Below are 12,073 nucleotides of genomic sequence, written 5' to 3' on the forward strand. Positions count from 1 at the left end.
AATGACTTCACTTTCAGATCCTGTTAATCTGCTGTATAGTTTTTTTAGGCCTCCCACTTCTTCTTTCTTCTTCCACTTGTCAATTTCCTCAATTGTTTAAAAAAAAATTCTAGCTAAAAGCTCTTCATGAATGACCTTGCAAAAATACTGTTTTATGCCTGCCAGACTTTGGCAGCTTTGAAGATTTAACTAAACTATTTTGCTAGTTTAAAAAAAAAAGTGGCTAAAGATAAAATGAGTTCATTGGCAAGATGTCTGATATGTGAGTACACCACACTGGTTCATCACTTGAGTTAGGTGCCTTTTTTATGTTTGAATGATTCATAGGTCAGTGTTAAGTGAAAAAACAAAAAAACTAAAAATGATCAGGTCTGGACTGGAATGAAAATGAGTGAAAAAGAAGCCAATGTCCAGCAAAAAAGAAACTTTCAAAAGGCCTTCGTAAAAATTACTAGATGGTCTGGCAAGCAAAATATGAAGAAATGAGGGGTTGCTCAAGACTTGCACAGTACTGTAAATATGTACAACTTTTTATGACAGCTACAATAACAAGTGAAAAGGGATAAAGATACTAAACATTTTTCATCAAGAAACACATGATTGTGTGTGGCTGCTCAGAATAAGTAATCTCCAACTTTTCACTGTGAGGCAGTATGATCCCTGTTGTTGATAACCAGTCAACTTCCATGGGTCCAACGTGACACCCAGATGCAGGCCTGTTACTCTTTGCTTTTTTGGGACTGTTTTCTACATTTCTTAATGCTTTATGATTTCCCAACACTGAGGCCACTCAATAGCCACAACCAGCTGAACTGCTGGTCACCACACCTATAGGAAGCACACCCACAGGACATGGTTTATACCTCAAAATATTGAAAACATCAATCATACATCCAAGTGTTGGGTAAACAAATACTTTACTGGCCAAAAAAATGCATCAGCTATAGCGTTAAATCTTCAGAGGGAGCAAAATGTCGCCGCTTTCAACTTGTTTTTAAATGACTTTCGCAAAATAACAGCGACAGTGACAAGCATTCATCCTGTCATTGCAGGAGCTTTTTTGTCAGGTTCATAAATGAATAGTAAATGAAGCAATCAGTACTTATTTGCCTACAAATGAACTTTTTTTATGGTCACAAGATGCCAGGTGAAGTTACCATGTGGTCCTGTCTCTCTGTATCGCTTCCAAATAGATCTGATGGTATAAAAGCGTCGCAGTCCATGAACTGAGAAAAAGAAACACTGGAAGTTAAAGTAATCAAGGCAGCAATTATGTTTCCTCCCAAAAGTATTTGGCAAAGAAATGTCGTAGTCTAGAAATGTTTTCTAGGCGACATGGAAAAAACATTCAGAACGTCATTAGAATTCATGAGAACAGCATTTCATTTCAGAGAAGTGCGACTCCTAACCACCTTTGACCCCGTAAAATTACTGTCATTGTCAAGACTGTCCAGCCTTCTACTCACAGTCTCACGGGAAAAACTGCAGCGACTGTTGATTGAAAGTGTACTCTATATCAGCTTTTAGAGTGGGTTGTTGGTGTACGTCTGAACTAAACACCTATAGCAAGGAAGGGTGCACTCATACTCAAAGTTGGGTAGCTGCAACCCTCAAGTTAGCATGACAGCTTGCTTAGTCACAGAGCCGCAGGCTGTGGTCCGAGGGGACTCCCGTGTTTTGTTTCAATCATCAAAGCTATTGGGTTTAGGGTCTCTTCTCTTTGCCTATCACTCAGCAACACTCATGGCCACTCAGACCCTGAAATCCTACTCCAGGCTGCTGAGAGGAGTGGGGCTGGAGAAATGTCTCCCTGGCCTTGCTCGGCACTGTCGGGGGTTACTCTGCTATTCTTCTGTTACACAAAAGACTTCTTCAAGTGGCTGAGTGACAATGGCCTTTAGATCAGTGGAGCGTAATGATTACTGGTTAACGTGAATGCACTCTGTATTAATTGAGCCAGAATTAATATAAAGTTTGTTTTTTCTTTTTTTCCCCTTTCTCTTTCATATATAAGTTGGCAAGGAAACCTGTTGAGTAACCATGACTAAATGTTCGTGTTTTCCTTATTCATTTATTTTTTTCCATAGTAGTTGCATTGTAGTGGATGATCGTTAAGACTGGATAGACTGGTCCCCGAATGGGACTTATTGTAGTCTTGTTAATGAGCACAGCCTCTCACTTTCAACCGTAAGAGCTAACATAATGTCACTCACAAGCTCCTCCTAATGAATGTGCACAAACCACAACTCCACAATAGCAGCGAGGCATGATTTCGCGAGACAAGCCTTTAACTTGGCACAAAAGAATGTCAGATGTGCTGACACAAAAGATCTCTCCTTTTCCGCCTTGATTTACATAAAGCATAATGCGCTGAGGGGAGATGAGACATCCAGGGATTTGCGCCCCACATTAAAATGCATTCAGGAATTCTGACTAGGTCAGAGTGAAAAAACATTATCAAATGCAAATAATTAAAACAAGGTTTTGACTCTATGGTTTCCAGACTGCTTTTGTTACGCTGCTGTAAACAGAGTTAGCTTTGTCTGTCAGTGAATTAAGAAAACACTGGGCCCCTTCTGCTGCGCCGACCTTGATTCACGGATCCCGTGAGACTTGCCAGCGCTTCGCTCTCTTTCTGCACAAGTTGACTTGGCCAGTGACAGACAGGCACTCTCATGTCAAAACAGAGACTGTAAGCAGCAAAACACGGTTACTGTCACCCTCTGTGCTCACGCATTTATGTATCCAGTGCATTCTTGTACGTATGACGACAACATGAAAGAGTAACACGTCTTTTTGCCCAGTCCAGCAAACAGTCATGTATTTTTACTATTAAATGCTTTGTGAAGTTCTTCCATACATCATCCCCTCTCTGATCTGCAGACCTCATCTTCTTATTCTCTTTCAGTTAAAGGTTTGATCTCTTTGCCTTCACTATTATCTTTGAATTTCAACATTTTAATGTGATTTTTTTCCCCCTCTGTTCTATTTGCTAATGAGCGTGCATTGCTTTAGTGTTTCGGACCATTTAGTGCGGAGTAACCACAAGAGGACAGAGCCAGGCAGAAATGCCAGCTTGTTGCAAGCTGACACCTTTTCAAAGGGCTGAGAGTCTACCAACCATGCAGAGGTATCCTCTTTCTGACATTCACACTTAAAGCTGATGGAATCTTTAACTTAACAGCATAAGTTTTAAAACTGCATTGTGTTTTAGACTTTTGGACACTTTCAGAACTGCATGCTTAGGTTTAGTTTTTCCTGCGTTTGTCTAAATAATCAGAGGTACAGGGTGAATGAAATTTTGAGCCTTAACATTAACTTTTCCCACGTTTCATGATGTGCTGGATTCTTTTTACGCACAGGCTTCCACTATCTTCAGATGATGAAAAAGTCTTAGGGAGGCAACATGTTTCAACCAAAGAAAAACGGATGTTTTCTTTCTTATCTTTGTTGTGAATTTTTTTAGAACTGGGAACCAGACTCTTTTTTGTTTTTTGTTACTTTCGCTTACATCGACAAACACACACACAGCATTCAGACGACAGCCCACTGATGCAGACTGATAATGAAAAAAAAAGAATACTGCACATTACGGTATGTTGTCTGTTTAACACCCACACATGTATGGCCTACATGCTATTTGTCATCAAGCTGTGTGGAAAATATTCCTCCCACTGACAGCTTTATGATTACTTCACAGCATTTTGAGACTCATGGCCAAGAAAAAAAAGACATGGCAATAAAACCCTCCTGTTGCTTATTAAGCCATAGTGAAATTTAACCATACTGAGGTTTACCATTGATGGTGTGTCACTACTCCTATTGTGCAGACAGAACAGAAGCGTGACGTTCTCTTTGTGTTTCCCAAACGGCCTGAAATACGTCTAAGTTTCTTACGAAACAAGATTTGTCAACAACAAGTTGAAAAAAAAACACACAACAACAACAAGGCAGTCAGATATTAGCTGTGTATATTAGCTAGTTGTATAAACAACTAGCTGAGGCAGAGCGATAAAGTTTATTTTGTTTCAGTGTTATTGCCCTAACCTGGTTATTGGTGTAGCGCAATCACACTAACTACTTAAACTAATTCAGATTCAGAATTTCATTTCAAGTTCGAATCATGTCTATTAGGGAAAAAAAAAATGTCTATTAGGAAAATGTTAATGTTAAAAAAAACGATGCCACATCGTTTGATGGAAATGAAAATGATCAACCTGTACAGGGCTGAAATCAGAGGCAGCCAAGAAACAAAGGAGTACTCAGAAGTTTCAATGAGCCCCACTGTATCATATGTATGTCTGACAACGCCTGGGCCTGCCCCTAATGAGATGACGGGTGGTGCCCTGGGAGATTTCCTCACAGCACTGGGCCAGGGCACTGGTCACTGAGGTCCTGGACAATAAGAGGTGGAATCTGGGGATGTCGGATGGACTGAAATATAATGATCCCAGAGGAGATCTATTGGATTTAGGTCAGGCAAGTGTGGAGGAAACTCAGTGGTATCAAGCCCTTCATCTTCCAGGAACAGCATGGATACTCTCACCACATGACACCATCCATTGTTGTGCATCAGGATTGGGTCCAAGGATTTCATCCTGATACCTAATGACACCTAAGCTGCCATTGCCCAGCCTGTAGAGGTCTGTGTGTCACTCCATGTATATGCCTCCCCAAATCTTCACTCACCACTAAACCAGTCATAATGTTCTCCAAGAACTCTGCCACATGTGCTCAGGGTGAACCTGCTCTCATCTCTGACAAAGCACAGCGTACCTGCCAATTCTGGTCATCTATACCCAATACCAACCGTGCTCCTGCTGGATGTCATTCTGTTCATCCTTGCAAAAAGGAGCCAATACTGATCCTGCTGATGGGTTAAGGGCCTTCTACGGCCCTGCCCAGCTCTCCGAGAGTAACTTCCTGTCTCCTGGAATCTCCTCCATCCTGTGACACAGCAAACCTTCTGGCATGTATTGATGTGCCATAAAGGAGGATATGGACTACCTGCAAAATCAGTTAAGTAGCCCCATCTGCTACTTAACTGATCAGATCAATATCCCAGAGGTCTAACTGACGTCATGAGTACTCTGATTAAAAAGTGCTCCATTAACTTTTTTGAGCAGGATCATTTAAAATCAGATTACAGCTGCTGAACAGCTTTATCAGTACCTGATAAAGTTGGGAAAATTATGGTGACAGCATCGTAAAATTTTTCTGGCTAAAAAAACACAAACACAGCTCGAGGTGGAGATTAAACGAGTGCATCAACAAAACATTAGTTAATCCAATTTAAAAGAGAAGTCAGTATTTTTCTATTAACCGCGGATTACACGACCAATTATAAATTGTATGAAATGAGTGACTCATAGCGATGAACTCTCAGAAGATTGTCGTGACTCTCTAAAAGCTTTACAAGAAGATTCGGCTAACACTTAAACACTAAGCTGAAAAACCGCATTTCATTTTTGAATCTTCACAGAAATATAAACATTTTTTGTTTCACTCATGGAAGAACCAGGCTAACTGTTTCCCTGACGTTATTTTTAGCACACAGGCATGATGGTGTAATCAAGACCGCCGCTAAAAAGCAAATAACCCGCTTCTCCAAAATGTCAGTTTGTTTCATTAAAGTCATAACAGATAGCTGTTACAGTGTGTAAAAGTTGCAACACATGCTGCAATAATCAGCTCTGCTCCACCACAGACTAACACATGGTGATTTACATTGTGCCTCAGCCTTTTCACAGAAATGGGAAAGAAAGTAGACTCATTAGTTTAACATTAACAGGTAGTTGACATGCTCCAGCGAACTGGACCCGTCCAATATTCAGCTTCGCAGTGCGTCTTGTAATTGCGCTGTTCCCACATATTTCCATGTTCTTTGTGACCGCTCCGCTTTTTACAGCCCGGCCTCTGTCACATATGTCTATAAACAAACTGGATGTTGTCCTTCCTTTTTGTTAGTTGACACTATATAATCTAATTGTCAGTATATTGACTCACTAAATGTTGGCATTGGGTCCTAGCCCAGGAGTAAGTATGACAAGAAATTGGTTTATTGTCATGTAAAATTAACAAAGCGCACTTGAGCAATGTTTTAATTTATTACCGTGAGGAAAAGAGTAAGGTAAACTCTCTGACAGACTTCCTCTAAGCAAAATCTCTTTACATCCACCACATACTAGCGTTTAACGCCATGTCATGGACATTACATCCATGTTTCCTGAAATAACACCGTGGCTCTCAGTCTGCAAACTTACAAAAACAACATCGATTCAAACTGCTTCACTCAAGAGTGAAAAGATTGACCATGAAAACATATATCAGCTCACAAATGCCTGTTCTATCTCAAAACTCATTCCTGGAGTGTGATCGCACATCTGTACGTGTGTGTGTGTGAGTGTGTGTGTGTGTGGGAGAGAGCTAGTGGATTTTGTTTACTTTAGAGGAAAGTGAAATGCTGGTTTCTTCTAGGGTATATTAAAGCTGACAGAACCATTTTGAAGCAATCATCAAATGTGTCATGGAAAAACCGCTACGTCATGGTGCGAGTGGACGTCAAGACTTTGCCAGCATCAATATTTTCCCCTCAGGGCTGGCAGTGGATGTCATTTTGATGGGGCTCATGTTGGAGTTTAGAGTCCTCTCTGCAAGTCTACAGGCTGTTTTTCTAAAACACTGTGTAGTCTGAAGAGTAAGGGGCTCTTTTCAAGGATCCAAAGTGCCAGGCGACTGACTAAAAAAGGAGACAAAAGAAAGGAAGAGTTTTATCAGTGTCACCTCCTTCAGATAGGAAGCTCGGGTAATTAGCTGCACTCACCTCAAGCGAAGGCCAATATCCTGTTTGAAGAGAGCACTGTTCTAACTCACTGATCCTGAGGGGGACACTCACAGTCCCTCCTTACCAAAGGGAGACCACCTTCAATGGTGTGATGGGCAAAGTATCTAACCTTCCTGCACGGATAGTTTGCATCCTCCCACCTGAGAAATTGTCACCCAGATTAACGATTTAACCCCTAAACATTCCTCTGTGTCCTGCAGGGGCAATCAAATGCGTCTGTAAACTCACAGTGACAACAATTGTGCTCTGATGTTACACACTCACAGACAAATCACTTAATCACATGATCCTGAGGGTCAGCTCGGGACCACGAGACCTGGTGAGTAGCAAGCTAGTAGAGTAAGAAGGGATAATCTGATTTCTTTCACCAACCGCAGCCCTCCTCCCCTTAGAGGATCGAACACCTCTGGCCATTAAAGATGTGCACTGACACACACACACACACACACACACAATCCATTCAAAGGTTCTTAACCTGAGTGCTTGTGCAGACTGCTGATCCACTCATCTCTTATGACGCTGTCAGTGTGCCCTGTAGTTCTTCTATATTACTGACACACAACACGAATTTGGAAAGAAAAGAAAGGAAGAAAGAAAGAGGAGAATAAACACGACATAAAAGACTCACCCACAGCATCACCACAGCAATTAGGCACAGTTTGAACCAATGAAAATCAAAACCTATGCTCTCAAACAAACCCTCCATAATCCAATTTTTACTTAACCTCTACAGAGCAGCTGGACTCCCTGTGCACTAACCGCATTGAGGTACTTACCACATATACACTCAGACATCAAAAAAACATACCATCACCTCACAGAAAGGGTTTTTGGATAAATGTTGAAAATAACAAAGAGGCCGCCTTTAACGGTGGAAAATAATATTTATCTCAGTGCCGACTGCTGATACCATCTGTCACACGTTCTGTAAAAGCAGGTCCCATAAACACGTCATGTAAACACTGTGATATTTTTAAATGTCACTGCAGAGAGCCTCCCTTTTCCCTCTATAGTGGTTTAGGCACTCATCTCCTTCTCCTCTTTTACCTTGCACATCTTTGACTCACATGCAGTTAAACTAGGCCTGGCCATAAAAATTGACATAAAAAAACTTAATTTACAGAACGGTACTCTGCGAAAGTTCTTTATATTTTCCTTCAAGACATTCTTGGAATCTCTCTAAGTGCTCTTGAGCAATAGTTCTCCAGACTTTCTGAAGGTTATTCAAAGTTTTTCTTTGGGCATTGGCTGCTTTTTCACTGGTTTTTTCATCCAGGCTTTGTACCTGACCGTTTTCAAAAGTAAAAACGGCTCCTAACTCAAGCAAACCGCTGTTGTCTACACATGACAGACAACTCAGCAAAGCCCCAGTTTTAAATTGTATCTTTAGGCACTTTGTTGTGTGTTGTCTCTCAAAAAAACATAATTTGTTTGATTTCTATAGTTAAATCTACAAAAATGATAAAAGTAACACAGTCTGATGGGCATAAAAATGTATTTTTACAACAACAAGGTTTCTGAGACAGTATCTTAAATCCTGTCCTTCAGAAAAAAAAAAAGACCTGACACAGGGCGTGGGAGATGCATTGGCTCTTCAGTTGATCCATCTACTGTTCAATGAAGTCTTATCAGAAATGGTCTCAGTGGAAGAGTAGCTGCCAAGAAGCCATTCTTAATGAAGGGAAACAAGAGGACAGGCTGAGGTATGCCAAATTACACAAGAACTGGACTAAACACAGTGACAGTGGAGGCTCTGCCATGGTTTGTGGCTGTATTTCAGCCAGTAGTGTCGGGGATCTTGTCAAAATTGGTAGAATAATGAACATGGAAAAGTACCATTAGATTTGGTCCACCATGTAATACTATATGGAAAGCATCTGATTGGTAACAGCTTCATTCTTCAGCATGACAATGATGCCAGCACACTAAACGCATAACCTGGATAGAAAAACACACACTTGTACAACATCAGTCATGGATTGGCCTCCCCAGAGCATGGATGTCAACTTTGTTGAAGCAGTATGGGATCAGTTTAACAGAGAACAGAACAAAAGGCAGCCGACATCCAAAAAAGAGCTTTGAATGTCCTTCAGGAAGCCTGGAGAACTATTCCTGAAGACTACTTAAAGAAATGAGTAGAAATTTGTTTGAAATGAGAGGTGGTGTAAGACTTTGACATAGTACTGGATTTTTTTAAGCTAAAACATTTATGCCCTTTTTGATGTGCCTGTGGCTAATACTAATGTAAGTGATACACCTCCTTCAAAGGGTTGCAAGAAAAATCAGAGGAAATGTGATAGTGGGAGGTTTAAGCCACTTTTCCCTCCTGCCTGGTCAGTTTGTGTAAAATCTCAGCCCAAGTTGTACATAAAAAGCAGTTCTTTAGCATGCAGCATTATGAAGACGTTAATATAATGAGGTACTTTCATGTAATTTACAGCACTGGCAGAGATGAAATCATCTGAGAAGGTCAGAGGACAAACCCAGTTGTGTCTATGATTCAGAGGTGTTGTATTTTCACGAAGAACTGCAGTACAAAGGAGCTCATACATAACTACAGCTGTCAGTTTCCAAGTTTCCAATATTTCCCCCAACGGGCAGCAAACTTTTGGAGTATTTTAATGCACAGCTGTTCTTAAATAGACGTCTTTTACAACGAAAAATACTCTGTTGCTATTTTAAATAATAATTTGTAATAATAAGCTGGAAGTCAGTACTGGGCCTACATGCAATCTGCCACATACATACACTGAATGAATCTTAAGACATCTTGTATAGAGTGGTTAAAATTTTGAAACCATGAAAAAACGTTATTTTGGATTCTCAGCTGAAGATTATGAGTTAAAGAACTCATCAGGGGAAAAACAGGATTTATGTTTAGAGCATTTTGATAGTCTAACATTAGATTTTATGGTGAGAACAGAAAATCTTACAGCCTTCAGCAGATGACCACAAACAACCTTAAAGTGTAACTCTCTCCGCACACAGTGCAGTACATGCTGTACGCTGAAGCTCAAATATGGAGGTGCAGTTATAAGAAAACCACATTTCTGAGTGGAAGGGGGACTTCCATTTTGCTCTACACACTCGTCACTAACAACCAAGTAGCCCTCTTAGCCCTGATGTGCAGCCGCATGTCTGTAGTAGTGCGGCGTCACTTTTACTACCCCGTGATCAAATCCACAAAGTGTGTCACACGGTGCTTTCTTGTCTTTCACTGTTGACTGTCCACAATAAAAGTCCATGTTGAAACAACAGAACCACGTAATGTTTGCTTACAGAGGAATGTAATTATTCCATTCTCTGCCTTTGGTGGCTGGACAACAATGACATTAAAATGTGAACAAGATACATGTTTTAAAAGATAGTACGAGGAGTAAATCTTGTTAGGAGGGAGTGCACAGATCTTAGTAAATATAGGGGGGAAGGGAGTGCTCACTAACCATCTAATCCACCGCATTCTTGTTAGGGGTCTGAGTCTGAATTCAGGCGGGCTTCAATGCCATGCCCTGTGATAGGAGGGGTTGCGAAAGGCTGAGGTAATTGGATTGGTATACGGCACTGAGTGTCAGACAACAAAAGATATCCATCTCTCTCATGGCCGTTCAGCTCTTTTGTGGCTGGCTGGAATTTATTTGGTCATTCACTCTACTCTTCCAAGCTCAGCAAGGACATAAGAACAGAAGTGGCCCACCAGGACTGGTTCAGTCCGGTGGTCTCTTATGCTGGCCAATGGAGTCACAGTGCCTGTGCAGCCCATGTGTGGGGATCTATGAAACACGGATCCCCCAAAGCCCAGGGGTCATTTGTGTGATCATTACCATAATCACATTAAGGCTGCAGGAGATTATCACCGTGGCCTCAGAGGAGAAACCCTGTCTGTGCACCGTGTCGGCTACGAACCATGCTTACAGGGAGCACCAATCATTGGTGGGGGTGGAGGCTTCCTGTGTAAACGTGCAAACACAAAAACCATCCTGTCTTTCTTAAAAAGAAGATAAAAGACCCTTCTTATTTTTATGGATGTACTCTCACTTCTCACACCACTCCTGTCATCAACCCAAACACCAGCATCACCTCTGGGCAGATAGTGAAGGCGCGACGGATTTGCCCGCCCCCCCTCAACCTGTCCACAAGATTGGCTTTTCCCATCAAGAAGAAAAAATGCTCCCTGAGGTTAAAAACTTCTCCAATTAACCCTAATTACCCAGAACAGCATTGAAATTAGGCCTGTAACCTGAGATGCTTATCAGGTCAGTGAGTGGAGCTGGGGTAGAGGAAGCTGCACCTTTCATCTTGAAGTTCAACCACAGGAAATGTGACACCTGAATATTGACAGCGGTGATTTAAGACCACTTAGAGTGCTGGGCAAAAGTCTTGAGCCTCCCCTCATTTTTAAAAAGTATTATTCTTCCAGTGACATTTTGGGTTTTTTTAAGTGGTTTTGAGCAGCAGTTCTCCAGGTTCTGAAAGTCCTTCAAAGGTTTTCTTCGTACATTGGCTGCTTTTTCCCTCATTTATAGTCCAGTCCTAGTACAGGCTCATTTTCAGAGGAATGCTTTTGGTTCGATTTGGTAAGCCGCTTAACACTAGCCTACGAATCATTCAAGCTTAAAAAAAAGGCTCCTAACTCATGAGGTGAACCAGTGTTGAGTCTACACACAGACAACTTAGCAAAGAACCAATTTTAAATTCTATCTTTAGGCACTTTGTTACTAAGAGCCTGTAGCAAAAATACATCATTTGCTCAAATTTCTTTAGTTGAATCGCCATAAAAATGCCAAAGATAACAGTTTGACAGGCTCAAAATAGCATTTTTTGCACCAAGAATTGATTCCCAAAGAAACATAAGGTGAAAACAAACACTGACACGGGACCCGAGAGATGTATCTGGCCCTTCAATTGATCCATCTGCTGTTCAACAAAGCCTCATCAGAAATGGTCTCAGTGGGAAAACGCCAGTCAAGAAGCCATTCCTAAGAAAGGGAAACAAGAGAAAAGGCTGAGGTTTGCAAGATTACACAAGAACTGGACTGAAAATCAGTGTCAACAGGACTTATGGAGTGATGAATCCAAATTGGAATTTTTTTGGTTCAATTCATCATCACTGTGTTCAGAGGTGGTCTGGAGAGAGGTACAACAGTAAAACACAATGGAGGCTCTGTCATCTTATCAGATTCTTATCTTATCAGATTTTGAGTCACCATGTAATACCACCTGGAAAGAATC

At 41.1% G+C, this 12,073-nt stretch overlaps 1 long non-coding RNA gene across 1 annotated transcript; it reads right to left on the bottom strand.

Annotated features, from left to right (window-relative positions):
- Positions 1 to 6,053: 6,053 nt before the first annotated feature.
- On the bottom strand, positions 6,054 to 11,815 carry LOC109204765 (uncharacterized). Its single transcript, XR_002064257.2, has 4 exons — positions 11,715 to 11,815; positions 7,320 to 7,395; positions 6,824 to 6,984; positions 6,054 to 6,739 (listed from the first exon to the last, which is right to left on the bottom strand). It is a non-coding gene; the product is annotated as an uncharacterized LOC109204765 (long non-coding RNA).
- Between the last annotated feature and the right edge of the window lie 258 nt (positions 11,816 to 12,073).

Source organism: Oreochromis niloticus, linkage group LG13, assembly GCF_001858045.2.
Source record: "Oreochromis niloticus isolate F11D_XX linkage group LG13, O_niloticus_UMD_NMBU, whole genome shotgun sequence".
NCBI lineage: Eukaryota > Metazoa > Chordata > Actinopteri > Cichliformes > Cichlidae > Oreochromis > Oreochromis niloticus.